Raw genomic sequence first — 18,678 nt, 5'->3', positions numbered from 1 at the left:
TGTCACCATCGCTTAACCGTAGATGAGGGGGAGTGAGAAGCGGGTGGCGCAGCCAGGGCGAGCCCGTAGGATTTATTGGACTTGTCTCGGAGAAGAATCAAGACTCGTTGTTGCTTGCCACGGGGCCAGTTCCGACTACGAGAAAGCCAATTAAATCGGTCGACAGTCCCAAAAGATTCCGGCGGCTTCCATCGTTCCTTTTCCATCTCCCTTCCTTCTTCATCCTCTATCTTTACCTTCCTCCTTCGCCCCTTTCGTCCTGACCTTTAATCCGCATCTCGCGCTTCCTTTTTCGCAAACTTAAATCGGACATCTTATCTCGGGACGCGCGATACGACATGCCTCGCGACTAATGTCCAGTCGAGAGAAGATTTCGTACACTCGAGTGAACGGGATAACTATCCGTATTTTCGAGAGAGATTGATCGACGTCCGGGTAAAAAGGGGCGATCCTCGACGTGGTGGATTCGACGGAAAGCCTCGTGTTGCTCATCGCTCTCGCTTCTTCGGGGAAAGAAAAGAAAAGAGCGAGAGGAGAAAGAGAGACAAGCTCAGCGTCCACAAATTTCCGTTAACCAACCACGGAACGCACTTATCGAATCGGATAAGTAAATAAGGTTTTCCTGAGATTCGTGTAGTCAAAACGTTAACGACAGTCTAAAAATAAGAAACTAGTTTGGCAAACGAACGCTGTAAAACCGTTAGTGATGTGTAAACGAATTTCCGGTAAGTACGAGAATGACGCGATCAACGAGACGAACTGTCAATCTAGAGGCGCACGTGGACGATATCTGTCAAAACGAGTGAGTTATTTATTGTAGCGAGGCTTTTAATGCCCTTGATACCAAAAATATGGATGGAAAAATATTAGAAATATTGAAAAAATATTCGCGAAATAAGAGCACTGTTTTACACAACATTTTTTTTAAATTATCTTAAATCATTATATCTTTTACAACTCTTACAATATTTAATCATTGATATAACGTGACATTTTAATCGTCGAACTGTGTCTTGACTACTAGCAACCGCACTTCGTCCTACAACTTTGCCGCTTACGGTTAAGCAACTGTCCGCACAGCTGTTTGTTTCTCGCGGTGCGATTCGGTCGACGATTTACCGAAAAGGAAGACAAACGCCTCGAGACACAACGCGCGGTCCTGTCTGTTATCCACCAGTAAATACAGAAACGCTCTCCAAATCTCCGCCGAGTAAAGTGCGAAATGCTCGGCGGGGAGACTACTTCCTCAATTTTTCATCGCTCACAAGGATTCCGAAAGGACCACGGCCCTTTTTACGAGACACCGTATGCCGAGAGAGGCGCGCAGATTTTTTTTCGCGGGCTCCTTTCGGCGTTACATTCCTCCGCGCGATGCGGCGGCGAGGTGGGCGGTGGCTTTGAATGCGAGACCGCGGAATAATTTATATAGTAACGTATATACGTGTACGTGTGTGCGTGTACGAAAGAATGAGAGACTCTTCTTGAGAGGCATTGTGTTTGAACTTGAATTAAACATCGCCCTCTTGACTGCAAGGCTGTGCCTCTTGGCGACGTCGTGACTAGAAGCTCCCGTATAAAGGGGGATCAATAGGGTGCACAGGAAGTAGGACCGCTACTATACAAACTAGAAAGTTATTCCGTATGAAGGTACGTACCAGCAAGTACGTATCCCATGGGACTATATTCCAATATAACGAGAGAAAAAGAGAAGACAGTGAACGGATATTCGAGTCTGTAGATTATCATCGATTCCTTCCATGGGATTGTATCGACGTGGTCAAAAATAAATCCGAGAGCACGAAAAATAAAGTTAAATGGAGAACAATATTATATGTGTTTAATATTATATATAATAACCTATTGTATTAAGATAATTATAAATTTAAAAAATATTTTTTTTTAAGAAAAGGATACTTTACGATCTTTTTCTCGATCATAGAGCTTTTTGACAAACGTTCCTTAATAAAAATTTGATCAAATGTCAAACGTCATATTTTACGAGAAAGAAGAGATTTCTCTCTCGTATATATAAAATTTTATAATTTTCTATATTAAAAATTTAGACTAGGTGAAAATACTATTAAATTTGATTTTATCTTGAAATAAACTAGAAATAAAATTTTACTTTATCTAATCTTTTCATCAAGATTGTGTAACTTACAATCTAACTTTAGTGACGTTTTGCCTTTCAGGTAAGAATACACATTTTTCTTTTAGCTCAGTCTATCTCTAATCGAAGAAATGGTACTAACAGGCAAAGCACCCTGTTACATTTAGGAATAGTTTAGATAGAGTTGTAGCCCGGATCGTAAGTTTCGGCTGGAGATAAGATAAAGGGCACGTAGAGGAATCAGGCAAAATTGTTAACGTACAGGGTGCACCAGTGCGTGAACAACGGAATTTGAAGGCACGTGGCGAGGCATACGGGCTTATTCGGTACCCGCTTACGACAACGTCATGTGGCAATCGCCGCGATATATGTAAGACGTATACCTCATATACGTTGCAAGAAAAAGAAGAAGCGCCGCGCAAAAATTAGTAAGCGCGCCGGCCGTCGACGTAAATAAATTTCTACAACGATCGAAGCCATCTGCTCTGAATAAAGAGCGCAGCTTGAGGGACATCTTGGGTTTCACTTAAGCAAGAGATGACGACGACCCTTTCGAAGAGTCGAGTAATTTAAGGCCGATCTTTTCTCGCTGCGCGCGTTTAATTTTTTTTTCTCTCTTTTTTTTTCTTTTTTTTCACGTGGCGTAGGCGCGCCCTTGCTTAAGAAGTCTGCAATCGGAGTCATCGTTACAAACCATCATTCGTAATAACAATTTCCGGAGAGAGGAGACCCCGAACTTCCGCGCGACGTTTGTAATTTCAATTATTAATAACTCGCGAGGGAAAAAATCTTGAAACAGTCAACAGACAAGTTTGAGTTGCCGATTCCGAAAAGGCTGATTCTTACTCGAGAGAGAAAGAGACGAAGGGAAGACGGAGACGGAAAAGGAAAGAAGGGGGAGAGGAGGCCGATACTTTTCATGGAACGAAACGCGCCCCGTAGGGAAGAAAGGAGCCCTCCTGAAATAATATTTGAGAAATTCCTCTTGTCCGCACAGGAAAAGATATACCGCCGAACAAATGACTAACAAATATGTATAGAAGTCACTTCTGGAAGTTTTGTGTCGGCGAATCGCGTCGCAGCTGCCTCATTTTTCGTTTACGCGTTCGGTCTCGGGCCTACATAGCTCGCACTACACTCGTCTCGTCTTACACTCGATGAGGAGAGTCAACGAGGTGCGTTACGCATCGATTAGGCCTGAATCGCGATGCGTGCCGCAAGTCGAACGGGCCGTAACGAGCCGGAAGAGCTTCGGCCACGACGATTATTCCCCATCACTCGCTCATTTCCGATGATTACGTCTCGTATAAATGCGACTCCATTCGCTGCGTCTCGTCGCATTAACGCACGCACGCTAATTACTCCATTAAAATTCGACTTGTCCCCTTCCGTCACTCGTTTCTCCCCGCGTTATATTCCATTGCCAATTTTTCATCTTCGATCACGGTATGATCTCAAAGTAATTACGTAATAATGCAGTTTATTAATTTTTTAAATTAATTAATTTTTCAAATGTTTTTGCTATAATATATATATATATATATATTTGTTTCTCACAAATTTAAAAAAAATACATATATAAACACAATGTTGTTTTGTAAAAATATAAAATATAAAAATATCTAAATTATAAATATATAAATATATCCAAAATAATTAACATGACAAAAAAAATTGCGCAAGTATTAATTTATTTTTTATTTATCCTTTACACAAATTTAAAAAATTGGATGACTTTCGCAAGAAACGTTTTTTGAATAATTTTGTATGAAAAAAATTATACGTAAATAAAATTTTAAAATTTATGACATTAACGCTAATTATTCGATTACAGATCGAACAAGACTTCTCTGCTCTCTGTCACTCATTGCGATTCATTTCTTCCTCCCTTTCCGCGTTATACCTATATTCCATTGTCAATTTTTCACCTTCGATCACCGTATGAGTTATCGAGATAATTTCGTAATAATGCAGTTTGTTAATTTTAAAGTTAACGTTATATACCGTCACTGCCGACAGTTTGGCAAATATAGGATAAATTCTCCGACGAAATAAGTAAGTTCGGAGGTAGGCAGGTAGGTAGGTAAGTAGAATCACGCCCAGGGCGCCTCGAATATGGCCCGAAGGCGCTTTACTTTCCAGAGAACTTTGTTTTCTCACCAAAATTCCGTCTAACAGCTGCAACAACAGCGTGCGCGGTGCAGTGGCTGGTCCTCTCTTTCTCGCAGTCTTTCTCTCTTTGTCTCTCTCTCTCTCTCTCTCTCTCTCTCTCTCTCTCTCTCTTGTGCCTACTCTTTCACTGTAACTTTACCTGCATAAACCGAGTCGAAAAGTTTGGGAAAAGGAGAGACGCGCGCGCGCACAATAACAGCTACAAATATAGAATCTATATAGAAAGCTTCGCGTGCGTCGCGCTATTTTTTATTGTTATAAGCTTACGATCTTTTCGCGAAAGAAAGCTGGGAAAAGTTTACTTTCGTCGTTGCGACTTGAAAAGAAATATTACAGCAGATATGAAAGAGAAAAATACGCGCGCTGTTATTATGCCAATCGATATAGAAACCCTAACAAGAATAAACTAATATTTATATTATATTAGCGGGGTGAAATATAAGCCATAAATTTATTATAAAAAAGATAATAAAAAAAAAAAGACAGTATAAAGTTATTATATTTTTTTCTAATATTAAAGAGAAGTTTTCATTCAAGCAATAGATTTCCACAAATCGCATTTTTTTCACGTACAGGAAATAATTTTTCCACATTTGCATACTAACTTACATAGTAATGTTGCACGGGATATTAACACTTGATATTGAAATTCAAGACAAAATTAAGACAAGAATTTTAATTAGTTCAAGATAATATGAAGACTGAGCTTGTCAAGATTATTAATTTTTTAAAAAAGCTAAAATGTGTATATTTGTAAATTAAATGAGAAAAAAAGTCATTATATTATATACGAATTTAAAAAAATTTAATAAATAAAAATATTAATATTAATAAATTTAGAAACAATAAACAATATAAATTTTACACAATTATTTAGCTATAAAAAGTTTTATACATATATATATATTATGTTTTTTGAAAAATAAACAAATAACATAAATAATGATAATTATTTTGAATTATATTATAAAGATTATAGTAAAAAAATATTATTTTAAATAATCGTTCAGTATTAAATAAAAATTGTTGATAAAAATAATATAAGACGAGAGTTGTGCTACAAAGATTCATTCAAGACAAGATTTAAGTTTTCAAAAATGTTCAATACCAATTCAATATTTTTACGAATATTGTTTTGTCTTGAATCTTGTGCATCCCTATTAAATAGAAATATCTTTATAACATGTACAAAATTTGTAAGAACTATAAGAATTTTATAAGAATTTTGTAGAACTGTTTACAAAATTCCATAGCAGTAATTAAATATCGCGCAGATTAGCAACAGATGCAACATGAAAAACTCAGCAATGATATTGAAAAATTATCGGTATAAATATTTCATTCATGTATAAATACATTACCTCTCTCTCTCTCTCTCTCTCTCTCTCTCACAGATTTTAAACAAGATAATTAACTCAGATTATCTCTTCACACGAAATCTCTCCACAGTAAAAAGATTCAAAGTGCTTATCGGAGGACACTTGAATAAGTTCGAAGAATAAACATGCAAATAAAATCAAACATCGGCCTCGGGAATATGGTAATTCTGCACTACAAAGTGAGATATACGTAATAACGATTAAGACGACGGTCGAGAGGGCGAGGGCAAATGTAACCGTGTTTCGGAATTACATAGTACGTCGATACATGGAATGATTGTTTGAAGAGCTCTTCGTCGCGGCGTCGAGAGGATTTACTTTTCTGATCAAATATTTGCCGCGGGCCGCGAGGCGATTTTAACATCTCAAGACACACACGCGCGCGCGTTATGACGAGGGCTTTTTTATTTGAAAAACCTTGTAGTCCTATTGTGTACTCAAGGTATGGTCTACGAACGACCTGGCACCAGACGGACGGATCGCCGTCCATTGTTTCTATTGTTTGTCTATGAGCTGTTTCTACTTTGCCTCTCTCTCTCTTTCTCTCTCTCTCTCTCTCTCTCTCTCTCTCTCTGTCTTATTCTCTTCCGCGACATCGTTAATTTAAGGCGTGCATTTCCATATGACGAGAATTTTGTGGGCCCGCTGGACCTACAGACCGACACTTTGAAACGTAACTTTCCCTCGTTGACGCCGGTGGTCCCGCAGGTTATTGCGCAATGCGTCTTACTTGTTTATGCAGATAGATTTACTAATCTCTGTCGTATGTACGCGTCGTCGTTACGCCGATGCTCATATATAAAGGTCGCAGGAAGAGAGACCTGCTTAAGCGGAATAATTATTAACACCATATGGCCACGATATGTGCTGTCCGGATGTCGCGTACTGGCTATATATTCTAACATTTAAATCAGACGACATTTGCACCGTGCAATACAAATCTTAAATACCCTATAAACGTAAAATTAATAATTTAACGAATAAGAATATGGAAAAAATTTTTTTAATTGATATAAATTAATAAAACACTTTTCCTAAGAACTTTACTCGACAAATCAAAATCGATTTATTAAAATTGATATAATATTAAATATATCATCTATATTATAGATATTTTTTATATATCTTTTATGACATATTAATACACTAAGAAAATAAGATGAATATTAAAATGAAGCTTAAACGAATGAATCTTTATTTTAAAATAATATTCAATTAATTAACAAATTAACTTTAAATGATAATTCTAAATATACCAAACTCTGATGCAAGAGAAACGAAATGGCGAAAATGAAAATTAACAGTAACATTTCTGATTAGCTATTATATTTAAACAATGTGACGAATAAAATTAACAGCGACACACGGTATTGCAATGACAGTACTAAACAAAGCACCAAGTGTCAAAGCTGAAATGCGGTTGAAAGAAATCCGAGAATGATTTAAAACGAGATGCTGACATTTGTACAAAGAGCATATGGCTGAAAACACCACAGTGTCACACGATAGTGGCACGATGTGAATCTAAAACAACGAGTCGTATACACTGATCGCTCTTCCATCATCGTTTGAAAAGCACTCTCTGAAAATATATAGGTTCCCCGATAAACGACCGCGATGTGACGTGAAACGTGTCGTTGGAAAACCGCGTTACACGCGGTAAAAAAAAAAAAAAAGTCACGCATTTTATATTATTTATCTCTCATTAGGGCCCTATTCGCGACAGTTTAACGGACCTAACGACACCCGCCGTGTAAACCGGAATATATATATATATATATATATATATATATATATATATGGTTAATACTGTCGCACACATGCGCAAGCAATAATAGCGCGAGTTAGCAAAGGGGGACCGGATCGGATGTCGAACAATCGACACAATCAGCAACGTCGTAGCTGTAACCCGGGAGAATCGTCGCGAAAAGTGCGAAAAGCTCGGATTGTCGAAGCGTCGTTGCAATTATCGCGGCAGGGAAGTCGCACGGGGACCCAGGACGAGACATGACATCGGCAGGCTGGATGTACAGGAATATCGTGATGAAAGGCGGAGATATAACAAAAAGCCATAAAGAGAAGACGAAGGCGGAAAGGATGTATGTGGTATCCTATGGTAAACGGGGGTGTACGAGCATCATAAATTATCGAGATGAACAACAATAGGAGAGAGAGAGAGAGAGAGAGAGAAGCGTCCCGTTTATATCCGCCTGTTCGGCGGCGTCCCCTCTTTCCCCTCCCTCCCCTTCCCGCCCCGGCTACGGCACCCTAAATATTTACACTGGCCGGTGGCAAAACTCAAAAGTAATAGATTCGAGATGACTTTTCATTTAACTAAGCACAAAAGCGGTGGACCGTACGCCCCGACAACGCTCGCGCCCACCCGCTGGCTTGTGCGGCCTGCCAGGACAATGTCCTCTTTCTTTCTCCGTCTCCTCTCTGTCTGTCTCTGCCTTTCTCTTACTTTCTCTCTTCCCCTCTCTCACTCTCGCCTCCCCCGGGGTCTCCACGTGAAACGATTTCCATGGACCATCCGGCGGCGTCGCGAAATATCGCTTTGTGAGCCACCGTTTGTCAGCCCGGCGAATTGCAATGTTCGGACGGTAATTGTTATTGCGCGCTAATTTCGATTCAGAGTGTCATGAACTTGGAGGGTTGGATTCGCAGGGTAATGGGTTCACACCCCTCCTACCCTATATCTGCAACGCTTAATCTCCGCGACAAATCTATGGACTGGTCTGCTTTTTTCGTGCTTTTATATTATCGTAGAATTAAATAGAATCATGAATAATAGTTACTGTTAATTGAGGTTTGAAGTCGCTATAATTTTCGAAATATAATGTCAATTATCGCTAATAAACCGAGGACACGTATACGTATCGCGTATACGTGATTAAAATTAGATCGAGGCCTTCTCGAATAAAGCAAAGAAATTGAAACAGTTGTTTAAAAATATTTGTTTAATCGCAGTAATTCTCGTATAAAGATTTTCTTTATCTCGTTAGATTCACGTAACTTCTTACAATATAAACAATTTGAGGAAACTCATGTGATACTTTTAACATACACGAGATCACCTGCCGACTAAAAGCAATGCGTAAAAGCAACTATTTCATTGCGGTTGTAACAGACGATACGACGAACGAACATCGTTTGGAAATCGGATAAATCTCATATCGTCCCCATCGCAAAAAGCACTGAAGCTTTCAATTTCATCGAAGCGATTTCTAGCTAACGAATAAAAATAGATGGATCGGTGAATTCGTTTCGCTTTGATATTTAATCGTAAGAGACTTGTCGACTATATAGATGAATTTTGATAGCATGACATGTAAATGATGTATAGGGTGTTCTGAAGCAATTTGCGAAATAAAATATTATAGCAAGAAAATATCGAAAAATTAAGTGACAAAAGTATTTGCAATTGTTTTTATTTCAAGCAGTAATTCTTGAAAGTTTAAAACTGAACAATTACAGGCTTTATTACTTATTATTAGACTACGATTCATCAGTTTTAAACACTCATGTCTCAAAACATAATGCTATTGTTTGGAATAAAAAATCGCTCGTTTATTACTTAAGTTTTCCAAAATTTTTGTGCGGCAGTAATTTGTTTTTCATAAATTTTGAAACACTTTGTATATACATATATGTATGTATATATAAATATATATGTAACATAAATCTCGTACATCAATTATCTGTAGATTATAAAATAAAAAATAATTTAATGCTCATATAAAATATAACAGATGGAAAGTTGATCAACATTATTTTTTAAAATACAAATAATATATAAATATATCCAAAATAACTAGCATTAAAAAATAATTATTGCATGCGTATCAATTTTTTATTTATCTTTTAAACAAATATCTAATTTAAAAAATGGAATAACTTTGCAAAAATGTTTGTTTAACGTAAATTTGTATAAAAAATATTATAAATAAAATTTATAAATAAAATTAAAAATATTATAAATGAAATTTATAAATAAAATTTTTATATAATTTAACTAAATCTTAAACACAATGTTTTATACTCAAATAAAAATATTAATTAATGGAAATATTTGTATATGTAAATAAAGTTTAAAATATTTTATAAATGCATTATATTATGCTATAATTTAAAATGGATCGGAGATAAATAAGCAATCAATTTAACAAATAAAAATAATTAAATAAATTGTTTATCTCATAGTTATTTTGACGTCTCGCTCAATATTTCCCGGGGTTTCCTCCTCCCCTCTTGTACTGACTGTTTTTCACGATACTCATTAATTCGCGAAAACATTGTTAATTATTCACGGTACTTTACGTGATTAATTGCACGTGACATGCACCATTATTATATTAAAACAACAAATATGAAGACTATGATTTGACATTCAAAAATGATCTGGCATTCGTAGCAATCGGCTATATCTGTTGCTAATATTATGTTTTTTTTCGAATGATTACTTTCTTAATTACGATCGTATATATTAATTGAAAGTGACACAAACTGCTGGACTCGGAGTCGATCCATCTTGTACACTCACGATGTTTTAGGATTGCAAAATTCGAGGATTGATTTTATTTTAATATCCTGTGAAATTATTCTCTTAAATGAAATCAGTGCATTATTTCTGTAAAGCAGTGAATAATCACTGATAGTTTAAATTATAAATAGCACTGCAAGTTAATGAAATGTCACTACAAAAAACAGTTACTTAATAGTTTTTTTTTTCAATCAGTAATATTTTAAAATCTGTCTTCTAATTTTATAAAGCAAAAGAAATATATTTTGTTAACAAGATATCTAAGTTTTTTATCAAAAGTCTTGTTTATTGTGCCATGACGGAATGAAGAATGAACAAGAGAAGAAGAGGAAACCTAAAAAAAAATTTCAGGGAAATCATAAAGTGCGGAAAAACCATAAAGTGAGCAATTTATAATTTATTTAATTCATTATTATTAATTGTGAAATTAATGGCTCGTTTGTTTTTGCAGTAGCAATTCATTTTTAATTACGTAAAATAATGTAGAAAATATTTTATTATTAACTAATTTTTTATAGACATGTGTAAAATATTTAAAACATTTTGTTTACAATATTGTTTAGATTGCTTATGTAAGAATTAGATTTTATTTATATCTTTTTTTTATACAAGTTGAATATCAAAAACAAAGATTTTATAAATTATGTAATCATTTTTTAAATTAAATATCTGCTCGAAAAACAGATAAAAATTTTCATTTATAGCATATACCTAATATTAAATTTCTGAAATATTTAATTTTTTTTTATATTTATATATAATTTATATATATATGTGTGTGTGTATATATATATAATATTGATATTTTTGTATTTTTTACTGATAATAATCCTGATCAACTTCGCAGAGAATGCTTTATTAAAATATTAAATTAAATAAATATAAAATAAAAAGTAAATTATTTTTATTTTAAATTTATTAAATAATTTAATTTATATTATTTTTTATTTCATAATCGAAATATAATAAATTTACGGAAACTGTAACATGTATACATATACAACATACTCCAAATTCCTTAACAATTATTATATCAAAGAAAGATTTCGACAAATTAAATAATAAAAGTATTTCAGATTTTTTATTTAAATAATAATTTTTGAAATATGAAGATTTAAGATTTAGCCAGCGAATCACGGACTATTTCTAAACATATGTTATTTCAAAAACTATTGCATGTTATAAAAATATTTTATTGTTTAAATTTTCGTAAACTTTCTTGCTATTATATTTTGTTTCGTGATTTTTTGCTTTTTATATCATATTATTACGCAACATTGGCAACAATGAAATAAATATTAGAGAGTTTACAAAAATTATCGCTTCGTAGTGAAAACATTTCGCGTTATTTGTTAATGTATGCACAAACGATAAATAATATTACTAAACAGTAAATTAAACGAAACGCATGAAGTCGAAAGGTTAAAATAGGTCAGGAAAATATTTAAATTCGACATATTTTTCGCGAGCGACATATTTATCGTAATAAAGTGCCGTTTAACACGTTACATTGTCTTCAAGCCTTTATAAGTTTCCATATGACTAAATAAACTTGTTTATGAAATATCAATAAACGATAATCTCTCGTTGTCGACTTACCGACATTGGCGAACATTATCCATTCGCGAGTATCGGATCAAAGGAAGTACTTGCTACAAAGGACAATGGATCGTATACTCTATGGAGTTAGACTCTTCACAAAAGACGCTTTATGAAGCATTCGTACAAAGGGAAATGCTAATTATTAGCGTTCGCTAATTTCCCAAATGTCACAAGCTTTGTCGGAATGTCAAGAGAAGAGAGAAGGCTTACAACATATAGATAGATATATTATATCCACGCAATTAATTAAGTTGAAAAGTAATTATTCTGAGTAATCTGTCTTATCAATTATATCTTATTAATGAATTATATTCGTGCACACACATTGCACATCTCTCTCTCTCTCTCTCTCTCTCTCTCTCTATTTATCCTTATATATTTTTTTGAAAATTTAATTGTGAAAATTTATTTAACCAGAATATTTAAATTTAATTCTACATTGCGTAACTGCTGCTTTAATATTTGCTCTTTCTTTTTAAAATATGAGTAAAAATAAAATAACATTGCAAAAATATTCAGCATTAATTCTAGATGCTTGAAATATCCAAATGGAAAAGTTTCACGAGCTAATGGATTTATGCAGTTAACAGGTTTTATGGAAAATATGAATAATAATGCATACAATTCTTAATGAAATAAACATATACGTATTTCTAGAATATGTATTTTTAAAAGATAAAAAATATAATTTTATGTGATAATTTTTGCATGTAATATATAGATAATATATAGATAAAAATTAAAGAATAAATAACGCGATATTATATCCTCAACCATAATATGAAAATTATGTGAAGTATTAAAGACAATGTGCAATTATACGCACGAAGGAATAATAAAGTTTAAATTTAAATTAACATATAAAATTATCGAGCTGTCTTTCTCGCTTGTTTAACTGAGTCTCCCCTAAAATTTTCCAAGTCCTCCAGGACAGATTATGACTTCCTGAGAAACGATTATGACCGTAACGTGCTTCATCCGCTTCGGCTTAAAGACACGTTTAAGAAAAAAAAATCGGGATCATGTCCCCCGAAACGGTCGGCGCAGACAGCGGAACAGCTGTCCTTGACATTGAACACACTGCGTTGTGCGCGATGTTTCCGGTCAATAAAAGGAGCGCGGAGGCGCGAAGGCAGCTGTAACTTCTCGAAAAACTCTCATCGGACTCTTGCGACCTCATACCGTCATCGATATTTTTTTCGCAGCGGCTGAGACATGCATCGCGACGACATCTTGACACTTGCCAGCTCGCGATACTTTGTCACGATTTATATAGAACGGATCCTTCGACGAAGCGTCGGCGACTTCTAACAGTTTAACCATTGATCTGACACTTCGTTTATCTTATTGCCCTCTTTATTGCCTTCTTATTACCCTCTATTGAATCGTTTACACGATGTTTGTTGATAATAAAGTGTCAAAAATCGCAGCAATTTTTCTTTAACAAGAATACTAATAATTTTTTGTGATTTAAACGATCAATGAAAAAAAATATTGATATTAATATTTGCTATTAATAATTGATAATTTTTAAATAAAATTATTCATAAATTAAGCTTTAAGAGCACAAATAAATAACAAAAGAATCTTATTTTTCAATTATTAATTATATTATATAATCAATTATATACATACATACATATATATATAAATTTATTGCATTTGATAAGCTTTGCAACGATATAAGTTATGAAAAGAAATATCATCTGAAAAATATATACCAATATTTTTATATTTTTATAAAATATAAACAAACAAATGCTTTAAGAATAGTTTAATAAAAAAATTGAGAGAGAGAGAGAAAGAGAGAGAGAGAGAGAGAGAGAGAGAGAAAGAGATAGGAGAGGGGGGATATAAAAGATCAATATACTTAGAAGCACTCTCAAATGTATAATCTGATATAATTTCAGATAGTCTTAATGCTCAAATGTTTATTTATCTTAAATGTAATTTCTTAATAATCTCAAAGATTTGATCTTTGATAAAATCTTTCTCCCCTTTAAAATCGTATCTCATAGCAATAATATTTTAATTTACTTGATATATTATATCACAAAAATTTAATTGCAATAAATACAAATATAATTTTGAAAATTAATAATCAAAGAATATTTCACTCAAGAAGTTATTTCTCTGGAAATTACATGCAATTAAACATATAATAATCTCATGGAAATCAATGCAACAAAAGCTGCTTTCTCTCTCATCATTTATTCTTGCAATAAAATCATTAATTGCACTAATTGTTAATCGTTATCAAATTACAATTTCGCATCGCTCGAGTTAATTTAATCGAGCGGGTTAATTTAATTACGAGTCGCATGATCGACTTATTATCGGTCCCCGCTAACCTTACGAGACCCGTGAAATAAACTCCGGCAACCGACAAGCGCAATCAACGATCCGACATATCCCGGAATCGGGTGATCCGTGAGAAAAACCTCCTACCTCTCCTCGGACTCGCTTTACGACACACATCCCAAGAAGTTTATCGCTCTGTACTTCCGCGGAGAGAATATCTCTACGAAGCATATATATCGGGGTATTTCTCGCCGCAGTCGAGTCCCGACTTGCCAAGATGCGGCAAGAGAAGAGATCCTCCGCCGTAAGGATCAAATTCCTTTCCGACCAGAGTATGTTTGCACAGGACGCAAACCCTCTACACCGGCGCGGACCCGTTTTGCTAATGGCTCAGCTCGCCAGATCGAAAATATTGGCTGTAGCAAATAATACCTCGTCCGTATGGCTACCGGCGAGGAATATTACCGGATATCACGCGTACATACTCGTCCAAAAATCCTCGAGCGATATTAAGCGAAACGCGAATCGAATAATTTATTTTACGCGACAACTTTATAAAATGTTCACTTTAATTGTTTCCTCTCTTAATTACTTTGAAATTCTCTTGAATGTTATTTCTCTCGAGTATTGAATTGAAGTACTTGCTATTACTGCGTATCTGCTTCTATTAGAATTTGATAATTAGTCACTGATTTATTACGTTTGAAACGATATTAACTTTCCATTCACAGAGAGATCGATAAAATTTATCAAAGTCATTCAGCGTGATTACGTTTCTCATTCAATTCATTAAAAAAAAAAAAAAAAAAAAAAGATGTTTGCAAAAGTAATTGATTTTCTGCAGCGAGCACTTTATCGAGAAGTTGATCGTGTAATTTTCTCTGACGGAGATGGAAACGAGGAAAGTGGAAAGTTTTTCGCAGGGAGATTTTCCAAAAATTGCATAATCTTTTTTCTCGCTCAGAACGATAAAATTTCATTGAACGACTTTTTCGCGAGATTCGATAAACCACACATATCCGGGAATAATTATGATATCGTTATGCTATAATTTTTCGCCCTAATTGATCTTAAAAATTACGAAAATACGATATCGCACGTGCGTTTGATAAGGGAAGATATGGAAGTGTGCACTTTCGATTTATTATATTATATTTTTTTATTTAATCCCATATGGCTGTTAAAGGGATGAAATACCCTGTTAAAAAAAAAAAATCGGTTTTTACATATGGAAATAAATAAAAAAATACGTGTCTCTTATTTTGACCTAGATTTTCCAAAGTTCATCAAAATCGGAGGTGGACATTTCCTTCCCTTATCAATGTAATAGACTTGTTCAGCGCGCACGATACATAACATGCACGTATCGCGTCGTCACCGGATATTAATATGATAACTAATAATAACAAGATTCAGTCTTGGTTAGTTAATTCGTGTGCGGCAGTAATATCCTTTCGCACACGAAAGAGGCCTTATCTAGGTCGAGACGAAACATAGGAAACTTTGATCGTCGCGTTACACTTTGCGGAATCATCGATAGAGAATCGAGATCGGATAATCTCTTTTGAAGTACAAAGTGAAGAGTACTCTCTTGCACGTTGTTCCTCTCGACGTTCTTTCTCGTCTTAGATCAGGAGAGGTTACCTCAAACCGCAACGCTATGTTTTTATAATAAAATATTCCCGAATTAAATCAAACGTTTCGATGTCCGAAACTGGGCGATTCTCTCGTTATTTTAGTACCAAATATGTTACACCTCTGTAAAAAATTGCCTAAAAAATTCAAACACACTTTTGTCTGAACTTTCAGATCTGAGTCTCTGAAAGATTAATTTCAGACAATTTATCTTAATTATCAGAGTTATTTTTTCTGAAAAACGTCACTCTTCTGAAAATTTGTCTGAAAATTTAAACAGCATGTCTGTAGAAAACTTTAAATATACTTTGTTGCAGTTATTTTTTTACAGTGAACGATGAAGAAAAATAATGATCGGTGAATTAATTAAAGCGTACGTATTTTTCTAGGGAACCTAATTTATTGATGTGCTTTAACGAGCTTATAATGTACTATTCCGTAAATCTCTTCATTTATTTAATACTGGATTATTTGATGCTTGTCTCTCCTTCTCGAGATGTAGATAACGATTGTAAAATCGAGCGCAACCTTTGTGGTTCCATATCTAAAGCGAAGTATCTCGCCTTATCTCTTTGGTGGAAAAAAAATTTTTTAAGCCGCAAAGAGGGAAAATTATAGCTCGACCTGTAACGTGATATCTTTATGGCGTTGCCGATGTAATACAACGCGCGACATGCTTCGTTAACGGATAACTATAACGCAAAAATGATCTAGAAAATAGGTTCTTTCTTTGATCGAAAAAGATACTTTCCTCACCGAACACGAAATTGCCTCGGGAAGAAACCCGGCCACAGCTTGGTATACTTACTAACCACTAGCCGCTCGTTGTGTGTATAACACTTTTGTCAGGGTTTCTATCTCTCTTTCTCTCTCTTTTTTTTTTTTTTTTCCTAAAACGCCTCGGGCAAAAGAATCGCTTCTTTCTTCGCGCGATCGAGACGGAACGGAGTCGCGGCTGCTTTACACCGCTTTACATCGCGCTTATGCTGCCGTTACATCGCGTGGCCAACCGCCGATATACGAAGAAACGGATAATCCCTTTTGTGCGAGCACGGGGAGTACGTGAAGAAAGAGAAAAAAAGAGAGAAAGAGAGAGAGAGAGAGAGTTTTCACCTCGAGGCGAGGCAGGTGCTCGTCTTCCGTATAGCACCTCTTTTCCGCACGATGTGTGCTTCTCGCCTCGAGATACGTAGGCCAACGATGTTTCTCCCCCCCTCTCCCCCCCCCCCCCGCGCCGGTCGGTGACATTGTTGACCCACATGGCGCTTCGCACATGGCACTTTTCCTACACGCGTATGTATGCTCTACCGCGTATTTTTATACACCGTATTACGTAGATGAAATTCGGTAACTGAAGAAACGAGTGCACATCCGGACAGATTGTCGGTTAACTCGCGAGATGCACCTGCACGCGATCAAGTCGAGTTGGATGTTGAATTTTCGAAGGGCTCGATAACGAAAGACGGATTTTTTTTTTTTTTTTTTTTTTTTTTAGGTACTCTTGACGGAGATATCTGGCAATATGTAAACTATTACCTGGGAAGTACAGACGTTGCGTGAATAATTTATTATAGGTACTTATAATTTACGATCGTAAGTGGAGAAAAAATCATACAATGAGAAATTATAATATCGATTGTGAAATATTTTCGATGAGTCTTAGGACATTGTAAGGAATTGCTTAAGCATTTTCAGATCTGTCTAAAAGTAATTTCAGATAATATCTTAATCATCGTCAGAGTCATTTTATTATTCAAATTATTCAAATATAAATTTTTAAATATTCTTCTGAAAATTCTGTCCAAAAATTCGGATAGTGTATCTGTAAAAAAACTTCAGATACTGCATGCTATAAAAAATAATTGCAAACACAGTATTTGAAGCCTTATTACAGACACACTGTTCAATTTTCAGACAAAATTTTTAGAAGAATGTCTGAGTTTTCAAAAAAATGACTTTGATTAAGACAGATTTTGTCCGAAATTACTTTCATCCAAATCTAAAAATTCAGACAAAAATGTGTTTGAATTCTTATGCGTTAATTATTTTCTTACAGCGTAGTTATTATATTTTTTAGTGGAGTTATTATCTTCGAATTATTCATCTCTCTATCGAGAGTTAGCCAATTGCAAAGATTCTTAAAATCAAAGTGAAATATCGCGTTGAAAAAACATTACATATCTTGTGATAAAAAGCAAATTGCATATTCTGTTAGGAAGAAAGGCAACGTGGTCGCCATAAATATTTATTACGTACATCAATTACATAGCTACTCGTTTCGTTACTAGTAATAATACATCGTTACGTAAACCGTCATCGCGACAAATTGCATCGCGAAAGGCTTACGAACGAATCATAAAAGCGATTGCGTGGCGTAAAAGTGTACGACCCTTCGCGTAGACGTAGTTTAATCAGAAAACTGCAGGGGGAACTCGCGGGGGACAAGTATCCATCTACCCTCCGTCGCCTAGGATGTAGGGGCATTTAAGTAGATGGAGAGTATAAGAGACCCCTTGTCTACTCTCCATTTGTGTGCTTTCACCCCGTGGGGCACCTCGTCGCCGATATATATCCCAATATTCCCCGGTAACAATGATGAATCACTGCGGAGCAGTTTCTCTCTTGCGCAAGAAGTTGCACTTCCAATGGTTCTCCAAGGTTCTCTCCTTTCCCAGAAAGAGAAATACCACGGATACACACGATTTAATTCGCGACGCGTTTCTACGGATCTCGAGCGGTTATGCAAACCTGACGTAAGTCAGGTACCCCCTCCCCCCTCCCCTCCCCCCCCAGGAACGTGAACACCGAGCTCCCTTCGTCGACGAGCGAATTCCAGATCGATCCCTTTCGCGCCGCGTAATAACACGGGGTGGGGAAAAAAGAGGGAGGGGCAAGAAAAAGAAACGGAAGATGATAGCGAATTTATTTCATCGCGC

This window comes from Anoplolepis gracilipes, chromosome 10, assembly GCF_047496725.1.
Source record: "Anoplolepis gracilipes chromosome 10, ASM4749672v1, whole genome shotgun sequence".
In the NCBI taxonomy this organism is placed as follows: Eukaryota; Metazoa; Arthropoda; class Insecta; order Hymenoptera; family Formicidae; genus Anoplolepis; species Anoplolepis gracilipes.
Note: the sequence above shows the minus strand (reverse complement) of the source record.